Genomic DNA, 17,791 nt, shown 5'->3' with positions numbered 1-17,791 from the left:
TCATCAAAGGAATTCAATTTTTTTTTTTTTTTTTTTTTTTTTTTTTGAGACGGAGTTTCGAGCTTGTTACCCAGGCTGGAGTGCAATGGCGCGATCTCCGCTCACCGCAACCTCCACCCCCTGGGTTCAGGCAATTCTCCTGCCTCAGCCTCCTGAGTAGCTGGGATTACAGGCACGCGCTACCATGCCCAGCTAATTTTTTGTAATTTTTAGTAGAGACAGGGTTTCACCATGTTGACCAGGATGGTCTCGATCTGTTGACCTCGTGATCCACCTGCCTCGGCCTCCCAAAGTGCTGGGATTATAGGCGTGAGCCACCGCGCCCGGCCAGGAATTCAAATTAACAAACAAAATACCGGCAGAATTTTCTTTAAAAAAACCAATAACATGGGATATTAATAAGAATGTAAGGAAAAGATGACCTCATATGCTGCTGGTAGCATTTTAAATCAGTATAATTTTTCTGGAATGCCATTTAGCAAAACTTTTCAAAAGTCTTAAATATGCTCATGTAATTTTCCTCAGCAATTTCACATTTAGCGCATTATATCCTAAGGAAATAAGCAGACAGGTGCACTGTGATTTATCCATGAGAATGCTCATTGCAACACTGTTTAGTGGAAGACTGTGGACTAGATAAATGCATCACTATGAAGGATAAGCCCATAGCCTTTGAAAGCAAATACACAGAAGAATAGTGACATGAAAATGTCTTTGAACAATTGTTAAGAAATCTTGATTAAACAATTATATGCATATTCATCATCATTAATACTTCCTTTGTGTTTTACTAATTTAATTACCTCATATAATCCTTATAATAATAAGAACCTTATGAGGCAGGTACTGTCCTTGTGGACTCAGAGAGTGTCCTTGTGCATCATAGAGAGGCAGCCTGACTTCCCCATGGGCAGTTAGTGTGTGGTGGAGCTGGATTCCAACCACTGATGCTTAGGAAATCTTTAGAACACTGAGCCCAGTGCCTCCCAAGCTGTGGTCCCTGGACCAGCAGCTCCACCTCACCTGGAACTTGTTAGAAGTGCCAGATCCCAGGCCTGGTCCCAGACCTTCTGATCAAAAGCTCTGGGGCAAAGGCCCAGCAGTCTATGTTTGAGCGACCCATCCAGGTGTATGCACCTCAGTTTTGAGAGCCACTGTGCAATTATAAGGGCCAAAGGAAACCTTCCCCTCTGTCCTCTGAAGGTTTCCTGAAAATGACCTATAATAGACAGATTAACAGAAGAAAAAGGCATATGAAATTGTGTTTGATGAGGCTGGGCATGGTGGCTAATGCCTGTAATTCCAGCACTTTGGGAGGCCAAGGTGGGAGGATCATTGAAGCCAAAAGTTTGAGACCACCCTGGATAGCAAAATAAGATCTTGTCTCTACATTTTTTTTTTTTAATCAGCCAGATGTGGTCTCAGCTACTTGGTAATCAGAGGTAGGAGGATTATTTGAACCCAGGAGTTTGAGGCTGCAGTGAGCTATGATTGTGCCACTGCACTCCAGCCCAGGCAACAGAGGAAAACTCTGTCTCCAAAAAATAATAATAAAATTATTTAATGTTAAAAACACAGGGAAATTGCAGGAGAATGATAACCCAATAACCCAATGAGGTCAGGCTACTTACATGCCCTTCTTCATTGGGGAAGGAGAAACGGGAGGTAGAGGAGTAAGTGATTTTTAGGGGAAATGGATGAGCTTAAAGAACAATGGCCTGAGACAAAATTCTTCCGAGCTCTTGGGGAGGCGGTGGGAAGGTGAGGGGCAGAGGTTCACTGTAAACAAAGGTTGTCTTACTCTGCAGATAAAGCTTCCTGCGTAATCTCTAGGAGCTGCTCTCAGAAAAGTAGATGAAAGTGTGCCTGAGCATGGTGACTACATGTAGTATCTTTCCCAGTGGATAATCTCTCCAGGTTATTTTATGAGATTCCTAGGCAAGGGGGAGTTTTAAGAAATTGCATTTCTCTTAGAAAGAAGCTTTCTTAGGCAGATAAGGAAATTCCAGAGAGAGTCCCTCCTGGTGCTTCGGGGAAGTAAGAGGATCAGAGAGATAGGGAGGTAGGGAAGGCCAGAGAAAGACCTTGAACTCGCTTCTTCAGTTCAGCGTGTCAAAGCGCCAGATTCTGGCGTATTGTTTTCTGAGCCTGAACGCAACATTCTTGCATCTTTTCTTGAAATTTTGAAAAGAAAAATAGTGTAGATATATATTTAAAAAGTCTGATGGATTGGTTATTAAAATATTAACAGTGTCACTTCTGGATAATGGGGTTCTGAGTGATTTTTATATTTTTCTTTTTTGTTTTATGATTCCAAGTGGTACAGAATGAACTTCTGTGACCGATGTAAAAGAAAAAATACATGTTCTTTAAGAAAAATAAGAAGGGGCCAGGCGTGGAGGCTCATGCCTGTTATCCCAGCACTTTTTGAGAGGCTGAGGTGGGTGAATCACTTGAGGTCAGGAGTTCAAGACCAGCCTGGCCAACACAGTGAAACCGCATCTCTGCTAAAAATACAAAATTTAACCAGATGTGGTGCACAGGCTTGTAATCCCAGCTACTGGGGAGACCGAGGCAGGAGGATTGCTTGAAACCAGGAGGCAGAGACTGCAGTGAGCTGCGATTGTGCCACTGCACTATAGCCTGGGGGACACAAAGAGACTCTGTTTCAACAAAGAAGAAGGAGGAGGCGGAGGAGGAGGAGGAGGAGGAGGAACAACTCTGCCTGAAAACTCCGTGAGAGGGCATATATTTTGGGTAGACGGGAAGTAGAGAAGAAAATGATTCCCCTAAATCATATACAACTCCAGCAGTGCTTCTCCAGCGTGAATGAATCGCCAGGGGGTCTTGTGAAAATGCAGACTCAGTGGGGCTTGCGGCTAAGATGCTGCATTCCCGGAGACTGTTGACAATGCTGGTCTGGGGTCCACACTTGGAGAAACAAGAGACCAGAGAGATGTAGGCTCTTGACTTCCGGAATGCAAGCTTCACGAGGGACCTGGTCCAACGACAGATTTCCAGTGCTGAGAACAGAGCAAAGAATAGTTATCGAATAAATAAATGGAGATGCTGCAAGCCTCCTCATTCCAGAGGACCCAGAAATGGGGGCTCTGTTCATGGTTCTGTATCTGCTGCCAGCAATACCTTTGGCAAGCTGTGGCCTCCCTGTGATGGCAACTATCACTGGGCAGGGTGACAGCTCTGGGCCCTTCTTTCCTATGACCCAATATGGAAGACCAGTTCAGCCCTGGCCAGGGCTACCCGACATTTCAGCCTTGCACCAAACAAAAAGTACCAGGAACTTGGTAACAGAGGTGTTCTGAGAAGCCCAAAGAAAGGAGCTGGAGATGAAGAAATATCTAAGTTGAGGTTTCTGTAGAAACATTAACTCATCTGCATAGGCTGCATGTTGCATTTGGATTACAGGTTAGGCTCATAAGCCTGAAATAAATTATATACTTTTCATATTATTCAGCACTGTACTGTATAATAATAAATTATACAGTTATAGGCCTCAGCCCAAGTTATAACAAATTATACCACAGTGTATAATTACCCTGCACTGCACCATATAATAATAAATTAGACAGCTACAAACCTAAGTTGTGATTCCAGAAAGAGATAGGAGAATGAGTGGTGGCTATTGATCCATTCCTCTGATCAGTCAGACAAGCTGGGAGCCAGAGGATCAAGAGTTTAATTCTGTGTCCCTCCCTCCCTCCCTCCTTCCTTCCCTCCTTCCTTCCTTCCTTCCTTCCTTCCTTCCTTCCTTCCTTCCTTCCTCCCTTCCTTCCTTCCTTCCTCTCTTCCTTCCTTCCTCCCTCACTCTCTTCCCCTCTTCCTTTCTCCCTCTCTTCCTTCCTCCTTCTTTCTTTCCTTTCCTTCTTCTTCTCTTCTTCCTTCCTCCCTTCTCTCACTCCCTTCCTCCTTCCTTTTTCTTTTCCTTCCTTCCTCCCTCCCTCCCCCTCTCCCTCCCTATGCCTGAGTGCCTCCTGGTTTTCCGTGTAGACTTGACCGTGGAAGCCTGAGCTGACTTGGAACTAATCCCCATCCTTGAGGGTTCCCAGGCTGTAGGGTGAAGAGCATGTGAACTGAAAATGAAACACAGTGTAACAACAGCTGCTGTGGAAAGAGTAAATTAATCACAGAAGTCTTGGTATCGGGTGTCTACCAGGTAGCAGGCATCAGCAAAGGTGTTAACTCCTCATGCCCTGGGGATGAGTATCATGTCTCCACTGACAGGTGAAGTGAGCACAGCTCATGCCAAGTGCGACTGACTCAAGGTCACACAACTATTATAGAAATGGTGGATGGGAATTTTCACCTCGGACTATCTATCTGATGGTTAGATTTCTCTGAGGGTGCTACTCAGTCAAGTTAGCTTGGAAAGCAAAAATCAAGTGTAATAAAAAGTATCCCTGGGAAATCCTCAGAGACACGAGGTTGGGGACTGATACTCAGTCTTCTAGCAAGTCCAGCACAGCTTGGCTTCCCTGCAGCCCAGAGCAGGTTCCTCTTCCTTCCACAGAGGGCACTGGCTGGGGTAGTATTAGATCATAATATCATCTAATGCCAGTGTGTATTAGGAGCTGCTGCGAGCCCTTCACAGGCGTTAAGCTCATTTTATCTCTCAATAAACTTATGAGGATCTTATGCCCACTTTGCAGATAAGGAGCCAGGCACAGAGGAGTCAGCAACTGGTTAGGGGTTATACAGCTAGGAAGCGTGGAGCGGAGTCTGAATTTAGGCTGGTCCAGTCTGCCAGATCCCTCATTCTTTCCCTCTATACGGCAAGTTATTTTTTCTCCAGCTTCTCTTTAAAGATGTGTCCTTAGGTAGCTGTGGGATGAGGGGCCTATGGGGACTGAGCCTCAGAGCAGATTCTGCCTCCGCCTCATAACACTTAGCATGTGTGCCAATTGGGCCATGTGGCCCTTCCTTATTTTCTTTCTCTCTTTTTGTCTTTTTCTGTATTTTTTCTTTTGTCTGAAGAGCATGTTAAACTTGCACACGCCGTAACTTTGTCGTGATCAAACTCTCAAAGAGGCCCAAAGAGACAGGGAAGTGAAAGCAAGTACCTCTCTTCCCACAGTGCTCAGGGAAGGCTTCTGGGAGGAGGTGGCATTAAAGGCATAAAGGGCCAGGCAAGGTGGCGCACACCTGTAATCCCAGCACTTTGGGAGGCCGAGGCAGGTGGATCCCAAGGCCAGGAGTTCGACCAGCCTGGCCAATATGGTGAAACCCTGTCTCTACTAAAAATACAAAAATTAGCTGGGCATGGTGGGGGTGCGTGTAGTCCCAGCTGCTTGGGAGGCTGAGGCAGGAGAATCGCTTAAACCTAGGAGGTGGAGGTTGCAGTGAGCCGAGATCACACCACTGCACTCCAGCCTGGGTCAAAAAAAAAAAGGCATAAAGGGGGAATAGAAGTTTAAACAGCACACAAGGGAGGGGAGCTTCTCCAGGCAAGGAGAAGAGTGAAGATATAGGTGAGAAGAGATTGTTTTGAGGGGACTCTAAGTCCTTCCAGGTGGCTGTGTGAGCTGGGCAGGAGGCGAGGTGGGGTGGCAGACAGGGCCTTTGAATACCTCACTAAGGAAGCTGGACTTCATGTTAAAAGCAGTGACCATCAATGTGTGGACAGTGGGCTCCTTGGGGATTTCTGAGCTCCACATTGTAGCCCAAGTCAGGGAAACTGAGGCCCTGCAAGGCTCAATGTCAGCCTGTCCCACTCAATGCCCCAAGGCTCTTCCATGCTGACCGAGCGCTTACCTAACTGCTCTTATTCTCAGGTCTGGCTGATGGAAGGGCTTAGTCTGGCAGGCCCCTCTGGAAGGACATCTACTGGGGGATGGAGACAGGGTTGACAGAGAAAATACAGGATACCTATGCCCAGTTACATTTGCACTTCAGATAAACAGCAAGTAATTTTTACATCCCAAATATTGCATGATGTATACGAAACATAGTGATTATTTTTATGAAATTGAAATGTAATTGGGGGTCCTGTATTTTTATTTGTGAAATCTGTCCCGTCTAGGTGGAGGGGAACAGGTCACTTCCCAAAAAGAATTGAAACGCCTGAGCATTAGTCAGCACCCCATCAGAGAATCAGAGATACAGAGCCTTTATGAGTCATCTAGAACAAGGGATTCTGCTTCTAATGTGGATCTGGAAGGCCCATGGGTCGGCTGGACCAGCAGTAGGAAGGAAGAGCTGCCATGGACAAGAGTAAGGACAAAGGGAAACGTGTGTCTGTCTGCCACCCCCACCCATGTCACTGCCACAGTGACCTGCAGGAGAACCTGCAGCCTCCCCTCAGAGAGGCTTCATAACCATCGTTACAAAGGAAGGGCCCAGGGGTGTTTGGAACCTGCAACCCAGTTCTGCCCTGGTCTGGAGCTTTGGGTAAGTTACTAGTAATAGCCAACTTCGCCATGCCTTGATTTCCTCTCACATAAAATGTATACAAAAACTCATACCTCCCTGAGAGAGGCGTGGAGCAGATCCAGTGGGAGTGAGCCCAGCCTGGCAGCTGACACTTCCTAAGCAGCTGATTAATGATAGTTACTAGCGATGTCAAAGAGTTGCTATCCATTCATTTTCTATTAAAAAAAAAAAAAGTCACTTGTTTTAGAAGACAAGATAGGCTGGGCACAGTGGCTCACACTTGTAATCCCAGCACTTTGGGAGACCAAGTCGGGGGCGGGTGGATTACCTGAAGTCAGGAGTTCAAGACCAGCCTGGCCAACATGGTGAAACCCCATCTCTACTAAAAATACAAAAATTAGCCGGATGTTCTGGTGTGTGCCTATAATCCCAGCAACTTGGGAGGCTGAGGTGGGAGAATTGCTTGAACCGGGGAGGCAGAGGTTGCTGTGAGTCAAGATCATGCCACTGCACTCTAGCCTTGGTAACAGAGCGAGACTCTGTCTAAACTAAACTAAACAAAACAGGCCAGGCGCGGTGGCTCATGCCTGTAATCCCAGCACTTTGGGAGACTGAGGCGGGTGGGTCACCTGAGGTTGGGAGCTCAAGACCAGCCTGACCAACATGGAGAAAACACATCTCTACTAAAAATACAAAATTAGCCAGGAGTCACATGCTTGTAATCCCAGCTACTCGGGAGCCTGAAGTATGAGACTCACTTGAACCTGGGAAGCGGAGGTTGTGGTGAGCCGAGATTGCACCACTGCCTTCCAGCCTGGGCAACAAGAGTGAAACTCTGTTTTTTTAAAAAAAATTCTTATCATTCTTGTCATCTTATAAGAAATTTGTCAAAGAGCACTGATTGGAAATTGACTTGGAGTTTAAATATAACATACTTTCCCTTGTTTCAAAAGTTTGTCCACAGGAGCGAAACTCTGTCTCAAGCAAAACAAAACAAAACAAAAACGAAAGATAAGATATTAAGAAGCAGTATGTTTCCAAATCCTCTGCTGATTAAGTAACTCACCAGGTAAGTCTTGGAAAGATAACATAAACCTTCTTCAAAAGCATCTCCAAATGCCAAAGTGAAAATCAGATACTGTGCACAAGCCAGTTATGAATCTCTAAAATCTTAGCCACCCTTCCCCCAAATTAATGGAACAAATAAGCTCTAAGTGATGGGAAAATAACAAAATTCTGCTTCAGCACTGTTGCAGACATGGTGACTGCTCATTAAAAGAAAACACTTCCTTTAAAAAGGCCATTTATGAAAAGGAAACCCCTGTAGCAAAAGCTGGCATGAATAGGGGTCAGGCAGCAGGTGGTGGCCACAACCAGGGGGCATTGATCAGATGTGAGATGGGGAGGGCCAGTGGGCTCCAGAGGGGCTGAAGGGCAGAGGTCCCAGAGGACAGTGGCTCCCATCCTTCCCGCTGCTCAGGGAGTGGTGGGGAGAAGGGTTTCCTGTAACGTCAGGGCCTGTTTTCACCGCTTGTCTTCATGGCCATCTCAATGCCCTGGCTTGTTTTCAGGCTGAACAGGAAAAAAAAAAAAAAGCCCAATTCCTTGTTTTTGGAAGAATAGGGGTGACTTGGCCCTCTTCAGGGTGTTGGAAGCCTCTCTCTGCCTCCTGCTGGAAAAAGAGGCCCCCGGGCAGTCTTTTTAGCCACTTAGCCTGGTTCTGAGATTTTCTTCTTAACAACTTGTAATTCCAGATAGCAGCAAGAAATACAAATGCACTGGAGACCAGGTCTGTGCCAGAGGCGGAGGGGTTGGGCAGAGTGTTCCCAGGAGCACAGCAGGAGGAGAAAGTTGCAGGGTAGAAACTGGAACTCCTCATGCTGGACACAAGTGGAATACAGGCAATGTGGCCACCTGGATATGATAAAAAAAATGTTCACGCCTTTGGTTCAAGCGTCTCACGTCTGGGGATATCTATGCAATAATGTTTAAGACAAAACTGTTTGCAAGTTGGGAAAAAATAGAAACAGTCCAGCTCTCCATCAATAGGGAATTTGTTAATTAAATTATTACGGTGACATCTGTCTGTGGCAACTTGTTTATTCTTTTCCTTCAACTCCGTCCTCCCTGTCAGCTGGTCCTGTGGGCTCTGCCACCGAGGAATGTTCCAGGCTGGAGGCTGCATCCCTGGTCCCTGCCACCATTGCCTCTTGCCTGTGCTCTCAATTCTGTAGCCTGACAAACTTCCTCATTCCTCCACTCATGCCTCTCTGATCCATTCCTACAGCGCTGCAGAACCTCTGGGTTCAGAGACTTCACATGTCTCTCAGGATAAAATCCACAGGTGCTGCCTCTTCGGGCACTGGCCTGACTCTCTTACCTGATTTCAAAAATGCTCATTCTTGACTTCCAGTTGAATCGCCCCGTTTGAGCTTAGTCAGCCTCCCAGCCTTTGCCCTGGTTGCTCCCTCTGCCTGAACTGCTCCATGCACCTCCCTCCTCTTCCTGCCAGTGGTGGTGTAAATGCCATGTCTCTCCATCACTTTGTCCATCTTATTTTTCTTTTCTTTTTTTTTTTTTTGAGACAGAGCCTTACTCTGTCACCCAGGCTGGAGTGCTGTGGTGAGATCTCAGTTCACTGCAAGCTCTGCCTCCCAGGTTTAAACAATCCTCGTGCCTCCCAAGTAGCTGGTATTACAGGCATGCGTCACCACACCACATGCTAATTTTTTATTCTTTTTTTTTTTTTGTATTTTTGGTAGAGATGGAGTTTCTCTACTAAAAACTAGGGCTGGTCTTGAACGCCTGGCCTCAAATGATCTGCCCACCTCAGCCTCCCAAAGTGTAAGGATTGCAGGCATGAGCCACGGTGCCTGGCCCCGTCTTATTTTCTTCATAGGACTCTCGGCTATTTATTCATGCATTTGTCAATTAGCCCTCCCACCAGAACTCAGAGCAAGGACTGAGTGTGTTGCATGCCCTTGCCTGGTGTCCAGGAGCTGCTCGCTCTACACGTTTGGTGAATGAATGAATATAAGAACGTTATGGAGCTCCTTGAAACGAGGTAGACCTGTACGTCTCACTTGGAAAGGTGTCTTAAATAATCCACTTATGAAAACCCAGAAATTAATCAAGTCTATGGAATTAGAGTAGTGACTAGTTTTTGAGGGCTCACTATCATCTGGGCACAGTTTTTGGCACAATTCTACAGAGGAGGGTGCTGACACAGAGAGGTTAAGAAACTTGCTTAAGTTCACACGGCCAGGAAATGGAGGAGCCAGGAAATAAATTTATAGGGTCTGACTTCCGAAAGAATATTCACTGAATGGTGTAGAGTGTTTATTTCAGGGGGTGCAGAGGGGCTGAGGTGAGACTATGGAGGCCGTGGGATATTAGGGGAGATGTCCAGATACCAATTCTATTTCTGCAGTACTGTGTGATCCTGGGTAAGTCATCTGCCTCTCTGTGCTCACCTGGGAACCAGAGGCAATGGTGCAGGGCTACCGAGGGAAATAAATTGGATAATGTACCCACGGAGCCCAGCTTGGGGGGCCCCCCATCAACAATGGGAATGTTTGGTGGAGCAGGTCTGCCCTTCAAGGCCTAAAAGTCCGGTCCCCGTTCCTCGCGCCAGGGTTACACGTCGGGGTGGTGGGGGAACAGGGTCTGGTGGCTTGGCTTGACGCAGGGTCCTCCCTCAAGACCGCGGTGCTCCTCCCTGCTCTGGACCGCGACTGCCTGGGATGGGCATCAGGGCCAGAGGAATGCGCAGAGGTCATTTCTGGAAGAGCTCAGCTCCAGGCGCCAGGTGCCAAGAGCAGGGCGGATGACTTCAAAGGTCCTTTGCGGCATGTCCTGAAAGATGAGCCCTTGCAGCTCGCCCTGCCCCCGCAGAACACACAGCTTGAAAGGGAAATCGCTCGGAGCAGGTGGCTCAGGAATTTGGTGCACGCTGGGGAGGCGGCTCATTTGGGCACAAATACGCGAGGAGGGCGTGGCCTCCGCACACTCTCGGTTCGTATTGCGCTTTTCGGTCCGGGGCAAGCTCGCCTTCTGAGCATTCATCGCTGACGGCATTCGCATTTATTTTTCTGATTATTTCATGATGCCTTTCCTTCCCGACAAGGGCCTGGGATTTTTCTGTTGCCCTTGGTGTCTACAGTTCGACCTGCAGTAGAGGCTGGGTAAATATTTCCCTAATGAATGAATGCATTTTCCTCTTCCACCAGTTTCACCACATTGGAAAGGCCCCGGGATCTAATCCTGCCTCTAGCACTAGCCAGGTGGGCAATCTTGGACTTCGCTGTTCAGGCTACAGGCTCAGATCCTGTCTGGATTTGAACACAGGCTCTGCCTCTTACTAGCTGGGTCACTTTGGAAAGTTGCTTCACTTCTCTGTGCCTCAATTTCCTCATCTGGGTAATGGGGCACTCGGTGCCTATGTCAGATTAAAGTGAGGGATAAAGGGCTTAACACATAGGAAGCACAATTAGGACAGCACATAGTAAGGTCTAGGTAAATATTAACTCATATTTAGTATTTATTTTAAAATCAACTTTATTAAACTATTAACTTCCAAACAAAATGCCCTCATTTTAAGTATACAGTTTGATGAGTTTTGACCGATATATACACCCATGTAAGCACCACCTCAATCAAGATAAGCATTTCCAGGCCCCCAAAAGTTCCCTTTGTCCCTTTTAGTCAATTCCCTCACTCTCCTCCAGCACCTGAGAGATGAGTTTTGCTGGTTCTTGAACTTTCCCTGAGGGTGGGAGCAGTGGTTCATGCCTATAATCCCAGCACCTTGGGAAACTGAGGCAGGAGGATCATTTGAGCCCAGGAATTCAAGATTAGCCTGGACAACATAGGGAGACCCAGTCTCTATACAATTAAAAAAAAAAAAATTAGCTGGCTTGTTGGCATGCACCTGTAGTCCCAGCTACTTGGAGGCTGATGCAGAAAGATCACTTGAGTTCAGGAGTTTGAGACCAGCCTAGGCAACATAGGGAGACCCTATCTCTTCAAAAAAAATTTTTTTAAATTAACCGGGCATAATGCACTGCGCTAACACTTATTTCACACTCAAGAAATGCTCTCTTCTACTTCCTTTCCCTTCTTCCCCTTAAAGAGGCCCTTCCACGGGTATTAGGAGGCAGGAGTCTAAAGGTCAAGGGCATGGTGGAGTTGAAGGGGGAGAAACCAGTGTGTTTACAAAACAGGTTGTTATTTTTTCATTCTTTGCTTTGTGTCCTTTCCCCTACTTCCCTCTTTTGAGGATAATTAAAATGCAAGCTGGCACTCCCTTGGAGGAGACAGCTGAAGATTTAATTGCCCCAAGAAAAATATTCCAGCAAAAGGTCCTGTAGTAATGACAACTCTCGGCCTGGCTGCCTAAGTGCCTTTGCATCTGGCACGAAACATTAGTGATAATGCGTTAATCTGCATGTGCACAGGGTCCATTTACTGGCATAGGGGGAGCCATGGCAGAATCCAGCCGACAGCCTTCGTCAGGCTGCAGCCTTCTCACCATTAAACTCTCACCCGGCCTCGTTCTGGAGACAGGTCTGTGGCCCAGATCCATGCAACCGGCTGCTGCACCAGCTGACCTTGCCCAGAGAGGGCCCGCATGGGCCCGCGTGTTGCTGGGAACCGCACCTTTACCACGAGCGCGTGGCCTGTTGTCCTTGAAGCAAAGCCAGGAGGACAAGTCTGTTGAGAGGCTGAGCCCCGCCAGCTCCCAAAGTTGAGCCATTGACCAGCGGCGCTAGGGTTGTGCGATTTGAGGGTAGAGACAGAGTTTTGCAAGTCTTTTATCCTGTTTTCTAAGTATAGCCCCAGTTTCTCTAGAAGAGGAACCAAAGGCTCAGACAAAGGTCACTGGCTCCTTGCCTGTTGGGGATCATGCATCATTTTTTAAACAGGTGATTGCCCTGAACCCAGTATCATGATGAAAGGCAGAGAAACTTCAGTGGGAAAAGTCAGATGTACTGAGGTTTGCATCTAGTTCCAAACCTGCCAGCCAGAGACTCTCGGTTCTCCTAAAATGCCAACCAGACTCCAACTTTTAGGCTCTTTTCTTCCCCTTTGCTCTCTTCCCTCCCTCTTCCCTCTCCCCCTTTCTTCCTTCCCACCCATCCACCCATCCATGCTCTCCTACATCAATCCGCCATCCATTCATCCTCCCTCCTTCCCATCCATCCATCCTTTCATCCTCCTTCTCATCACTCCGTCTATCCTCCCATCCATCTCGTATTTGTGGGGTGCCTCCTATGGGCTTAGCATAGGCATTCCACTGATGAGTCAATCAACACCCTACTTGCCCTGAGGCAGCACCTAGGGCAGTAGAGGAGAGGGATGTTAGCCACGTAATCACAAGGCCAATGTATAAGGACAAACTGTGAGGAGAGCTACAAAGACGTGCTGGACACGGTTACTCTGGAAGTGTTTGTCAAGGGAGCTTAGCCCAGTCTTCTGGATTGAAGAATAAGCAGGAAAGATCCAGGGAGTGTTCCAGGCAGAGGGAGTAGCCCAGGCAAGGGTCCTGTGGTTCAGTTTAGGACCTGTCAGGAGGCCGGTGCTGCCCATGCAGGGAGTGACGGAGAGAGTGGTGTGAGTCGGGTGGCAGAGCTCAGCGGGGCTGGTGCACACAGGGAAGGCTGGCCTCTGCCAGCACTGGCTCCTTTGAACTCCTTTGCACTGGCTCCTTTGGACTTATCTGGCTTCTTACTTTTTAGATCTCAGTTCAGGGATTTCCTCTTCAAGAAGCATTTTCTGCCCTGTGCAGGCTGAATGAAGCCAGCATACTTTCCTTTAATAAGACAAAGTGTCCAAAATTTGGAAATAAGGCAAAGGAAGGGGATGCTTTATTTCATTGCCATAGTGGGGCATGGTTTAAAAGCCCTACTGAAGGATTAGTTAGTTCTAGAGAAGAATATACCTGAGTTTGTCTTTCTTATTTGATTAAGGCCCAGATGAGGGCTAATCTGTAGATTTTTGTTTGGTAGAGGTACAAATGGCTCTGTCTGGCAGAAAAAAATAATTCTAAAGATATGGCTTTATTGCCTTGAAGAACGTTAACCAGATTGATCTCCAACCTGAAGATGTTATTCTCATCCTCCTTTTTCAAAGCCTCAAAATGCCCATTTACTCTTGGAGCCAGCTCTCCCCTCCTACCACCACCCGCCACCGCCACCCCCACTGGCTCACTCATTAGCGTGTTAATTCTGCCCATGCCTGTCATGTTTGCCACGCCCTTCTCAGCAGCACTCATCCCGGCACTGGGATTGCCAGTGACTCTGGCTCCCTCATACATGAGCTCATCTGGGTGTGGTCCATTTTTTGTCAACATTGCGTCCTCAGAATTTTGCACAAGGCCACGTTCTGGTGGGAGATTGAGAAATAATTACTGGTTAAATGATCTCGAACTTAACTCTTCACCTCTCTGAGCTTCAATTTTCTTCTCTGTGAAATTGACATTATAACACCCATCTGTAAAGGATGTGAAGGTTCCATGAAATGAACCTTCAGGGTCCAGACCGGCACATGGTGGGCTTTAGTCTCCCTTATCCTAGGGGCTGGATCCCAAAGGTAGAATGTGAAGTTCTCGTTTGGGAGCTCACATCTGGTCGGGAGGACACCAAGTCACGGGGGAATGACTCACGGTGGGGTTAAGGAAGTCTAGTATTTTGTGGGAAGGGAAAAATCAGCCTGGCCAGGGAGTCCCATAGGGGCTGGGGAGGGGCAGAAAATGTTCTTAAACAGGTCAGGTGGTGGTGTAAGGCAGAGGACTCCGAAAACCAAGCTGAGGGGTTGGACACCGTCCCCCAAAGATTGGTAAGAGGGACCTATCTCAGGCTAATGAGGAAGAGAGGGACTTGATAAAATTATTTGTCAGAAGAGAAGACCTACCATTGCAGAGCTGCTCTGATGACCTGGCCTGATGTGTGAGTGTGTGGATGTCAACGTGAGTGTGAATGTGTGTGTGTGTGCATATGTCGACTGCTGTCTGCACCACACTGCTGCAAAGTCTTAAATTTACTTTCTCATCGAACCCTCGCCAGAACCCCTGCTACTATCCCTGTTTCACAGGTGACAAAGCAGAGGCTCAGCGGTGAACCTGTTTGTCCAAGGTCACAGGGCAAGGATGCTGGGGTGCAGTTGTATCTGATGGCCACGGTGGAGGAGGAGGAAGAGTGACAGAGGGAATCTCAGGGGATGATAACCTTGTGCTGTTTGGCGTCTTTGCTTTCACTGTTCTGTGTGCTATTTTAGTCACGGGGCTGTTCATCTTTCTTTTTTTTTTTTTTTTTTGAGACGGAGTTTCACTCTTGTTACCCAGGCTTGGAATGCAATGGCGCGATCTCGGCTCACCATAACCTCTGCCTGCTGGGTTCAAGCAATTCTCCTGCCTCAGCCTCCCGAGTAGCTGGAACTACAGGTGCGTGCCACCATGCCCTGCTAATTTTTGTATTTTTAGTAGAGACAAGGTTTCACCATGTTGACCAGGATGGTCTCAATCTCTTGACCTTGTGATCCACCCACCTTGGCCTCCCAAAGTGCTGGGATTATAGGCATGAGCCACCGCACCCAGCCTGTTCATCTTTCAAATGAACTCAGTGACGCTCCTTTAGCCCCTTACCGGGGCCAGGCCCTGGGTTGGGTTCAGGGATCAAAGATAAGGTGTTGACACTGTCTTTAAAAAACAGATTGGGGCAGGCACCAAAGGTTGAGAGGGGCAGGGCAGGGCATCCATCTTTTAAAAAATTAGAGGTATAACTTATATACAGGGAAATGCCCACATCTTTATTGTGCAGCTGGAAGAGTTTTTACAAATGCGACCCCCCAGGTAACCACGACTCGGGAAGACATAGGACATGTGCCACCCCCGGCTTCTCCTGGTCCTCCCTCCAAGGGCAGCCACTCTTCTGATCTCTGTTGCCAAGGTTTTGGCTGTTTTTGAACATCGGGAGCACGTCTTCTTAAAAAGCATCTTCAATGTCATAATTTTGTATTCAGAAAAGAAACCAAGAGCCTGGTCAGGCACAGTGCAGTGGGTGGTGAAGGGTCGTGGTGTCGAAGATCCCAGCAGTGGCAGGTTCAACAGTGCCTCAGCTGGCTGGTGAGCAGGCGGGCAGCCATACTGCACTGACGTTCTGAAGCTTTGGTGGCGATGTGGTGTTTCCTGGCTACTGGCAGTGCCCAGGGTATCATGAACATTATCTGTGCCCCCGCCTTTCTCTTCAGTGGTCCCCAACCCCTATCATGCCTGTTCAGTGCTGGACTGGACCACACCCACAGTGGTGGCACTTCCCGGATGGTGACCTTGGAGCAAAACGCTTAATGTCTCTGTTTCCATTTCTTTGTTAAATGGGGGATAATTATAGTACCTAACTCAGGTTTGTTAAGAGAATAAAGTGAATTGATTGTAATAAATACTTGTCTGGAGTTTAGAAGAGTGTTTAATATGTAGTAAGTGCGTATGCCAAAATTAAATAAACCTTCATCAAAACTTGGCTGTTGGAAATGTGTTAGAAGGCGCATGGGCTTTTACAGTAGGGCATTCGACTCTTGGGGTTGGAGGCTGGTGGAGATTTTCCTGATTATCATGTAAAATGGGCAGAGGCTTCAGGTGGAAGGCAGGGGCCTCCGGCCTGGTCCTCATGGAGGAAGGGAGTCTTAGCTTTCTCCTTTGCACCAGGAGGAACCCCAAGGAGGTGCCCAATAAATGCCAAATGCTTGACTGATTTCCTGGCGGGCTGGAAAAGGTCCACATAGCTCCCATCAACTTTAATTTCGCCTGCCAACCTCCAGCCCTGGAGATTTGGGCCGTGGAGAAGCGAGGCCCAGGTGCTGCATAAAATACATCCCTCAAGTCTCCTTGCCTGGACACGCAGTCCATCATCCCCCACCTTCCCAGAGAATGGAAGGCATTTCCCCACCCACTCGGTCTGGATTCATGCCTTGAACACCCCATTCCTGCAAGCAGTGCACATATTTCATGGGTTGCTCTCGGAGGGAGGCGAACAGCTGAACTGAGGCCACAGGCCAGGAACTTGCTGAGTTGTCTGTTACGCCCAAGGTCTTGGCCTGAGGGGAAGGTGACCTCTCTGAGTCCTGCAGGGGGCTCCCTGACAGAGGTGGTCCCTATCACATGGACCAGGCCAAGGGTGTAGGGATGATCCCCAGGGGGCTTGTGGATGTGAGTTCGAGTCTCAGCTTGACTAAAGACTCACTGTGTGAGACTGGCCATGCCACATGCACTTCCAGAAACTTATCTTTTCATCTTTGTAAAATGGGCACAACCACAGCGATCTGATCATCACGAGAATTAAATGAGGTAGTAAGTACAGTGAGGGGAGGAAGAGTAGGATTCCCTGGCTTCAAACTGCTCTGCCATGGGACATTGGAGAAATGACTTCTCCATGTCTCAGTTTCCTCATCTGTAAAACACAGAGAACAAGAGCTCCTCCCTCACGTGGTGGTTGAGAATGAAATGAGTTATAATTGTGAACCACCTCGCACCACACTTGTCATAGCTGTTATTAGCTATCGTGGTGGTTAGTTTTGCAGTCAGTGCTCAATATGTGATGTATTGATTATTAACCTAGTGGCTAAGCATCAGGCACTGCAGTCATACAGCTGGAGTCTGAGGCTCAGTAACATCGCTCATTAACTGTGTGACCTTGTATAAGTGGCACCCCCTCTCTGTGCCATCTATAAAATGGAGTCAATAACATGATTGCCCAGGAGTCACAAGGTGTAAAATTGGTCATCAAAGTGTTGACACATAGTAACCACTATCAACATATTGATGCCTTAACTTTATTACATAATTAGCACTAATATCATTAATGATCTAACCGAGGGAGAGAAAGGAAACTAACATTTATTGACCACCCACTATAAACCAGCACTTGACATAAGTGGTCTGGCAAGGGTATTACAGGACAAGCATTAGATTTCTGCATTTGGTGGGGGAGGAAAGTGAGGCCTCAGGAGGGAGAGCCAGGTGTCCGAGATCCTATAAGTGGGGAGAGGCCACAAGCCTCAGCTATGCAGGGTCAGGACAGGAAGGAAAGACACAAGCCTCAGTGAGGACCTGTCCGGTGCCAAGCATGGGCTCAGTGCTCCCGACCTCCTTGAATCCCACAGTCACCCTGGCAGGGGTTACTCCTGCCCCACTGTGCAGAAGCAGGGTCCAAGTCTCAAAGAGGTGCTGTTTGACTTCCCATAGCTACAAAGCAGCAGAGCCAGGATCCAAACTCAGTTGTCTGTCTGGAATTTTGTTTCAACCTTACGCCTACTCCTTCTGAGCCAGGGGAAACAAAGATCGTATGTCTCTAAGACCTAAGTCGAGGCTCAAATGCTGTAGGCTGTTTCCAAGCCTTGGGGTCTATTCAAT

The 17,791-nt window shown here is 47.6% G+C and overlaps 2 long non-coding RNA genes across 3 annotated transcripts in view; one reads left to right on the top strand and one right to left on the bottom strand.

Annotated features, from left to right (window-relative positions):
- Nucleotides 1-10,336, bottom strand: part of LOC103792803 (uncharacterized) — a 59,430-nt gene extending 49,094 nt beyond the window's left edge. Inside the window, exons 1-2 of the long non-coding RNA XR_619683.5 lie at nt 9,918-10,336; nt 5,770-5,838 (exon numbers count right to left, since the gene is read on the bottom strand). This is a non-coding gene — a long non-coding RNA (uncharacterized LOC103792803). The remainder of the gene's footprint in view (nt 1-5,769; nt 5,839-9,917) is intronic.
- A 76-nt stretch (nt 10,337-10,412) lies between these two features.
- Nucleotides 10,413-17,179, top strand: LOC128932010 (uncharacterized). 2 transcript variants are annotated; one of them, XR_008481170.2, is made up of 3 exons: nt 10,413-10,571; nt 14,704-14,827; nt 15,236-17,179. It is a non-coding gene; the product is annotated as an uncharacterized LOC128932010 (long non-coding RNA). The 2 variants fall into 2 exon arrangements; XR_008481169.2 differs by lacking the exon at nt 10,413-10,571 and adding an exon at nt 14,172-14,223.
- The last annotated feature ends 612 nt before the right edge of the window (nt 17,180-17,791 follow it).

The sequence above is a fragment of the Callithrix jacchus genome, chromosome 5 (genome assembly GCF_049354715.1).
Source record: "Callithrix jacchus isolate 240 chromosome 5, calJac240_pri, whole genome shotgun sequence".
NCBI classification, from domain to species: domain Eukaryota; kingdom Metazoa; phylum Chordata; class Mammalia; order Primates; family Cebidae; genus Callithrix; species Callithrix jacchus.
The sequence above is the reverse complement of the archived record's forward strand: the minus strand, read 5'-3'. Positions and strand labels throughout refer to the sequence as shown.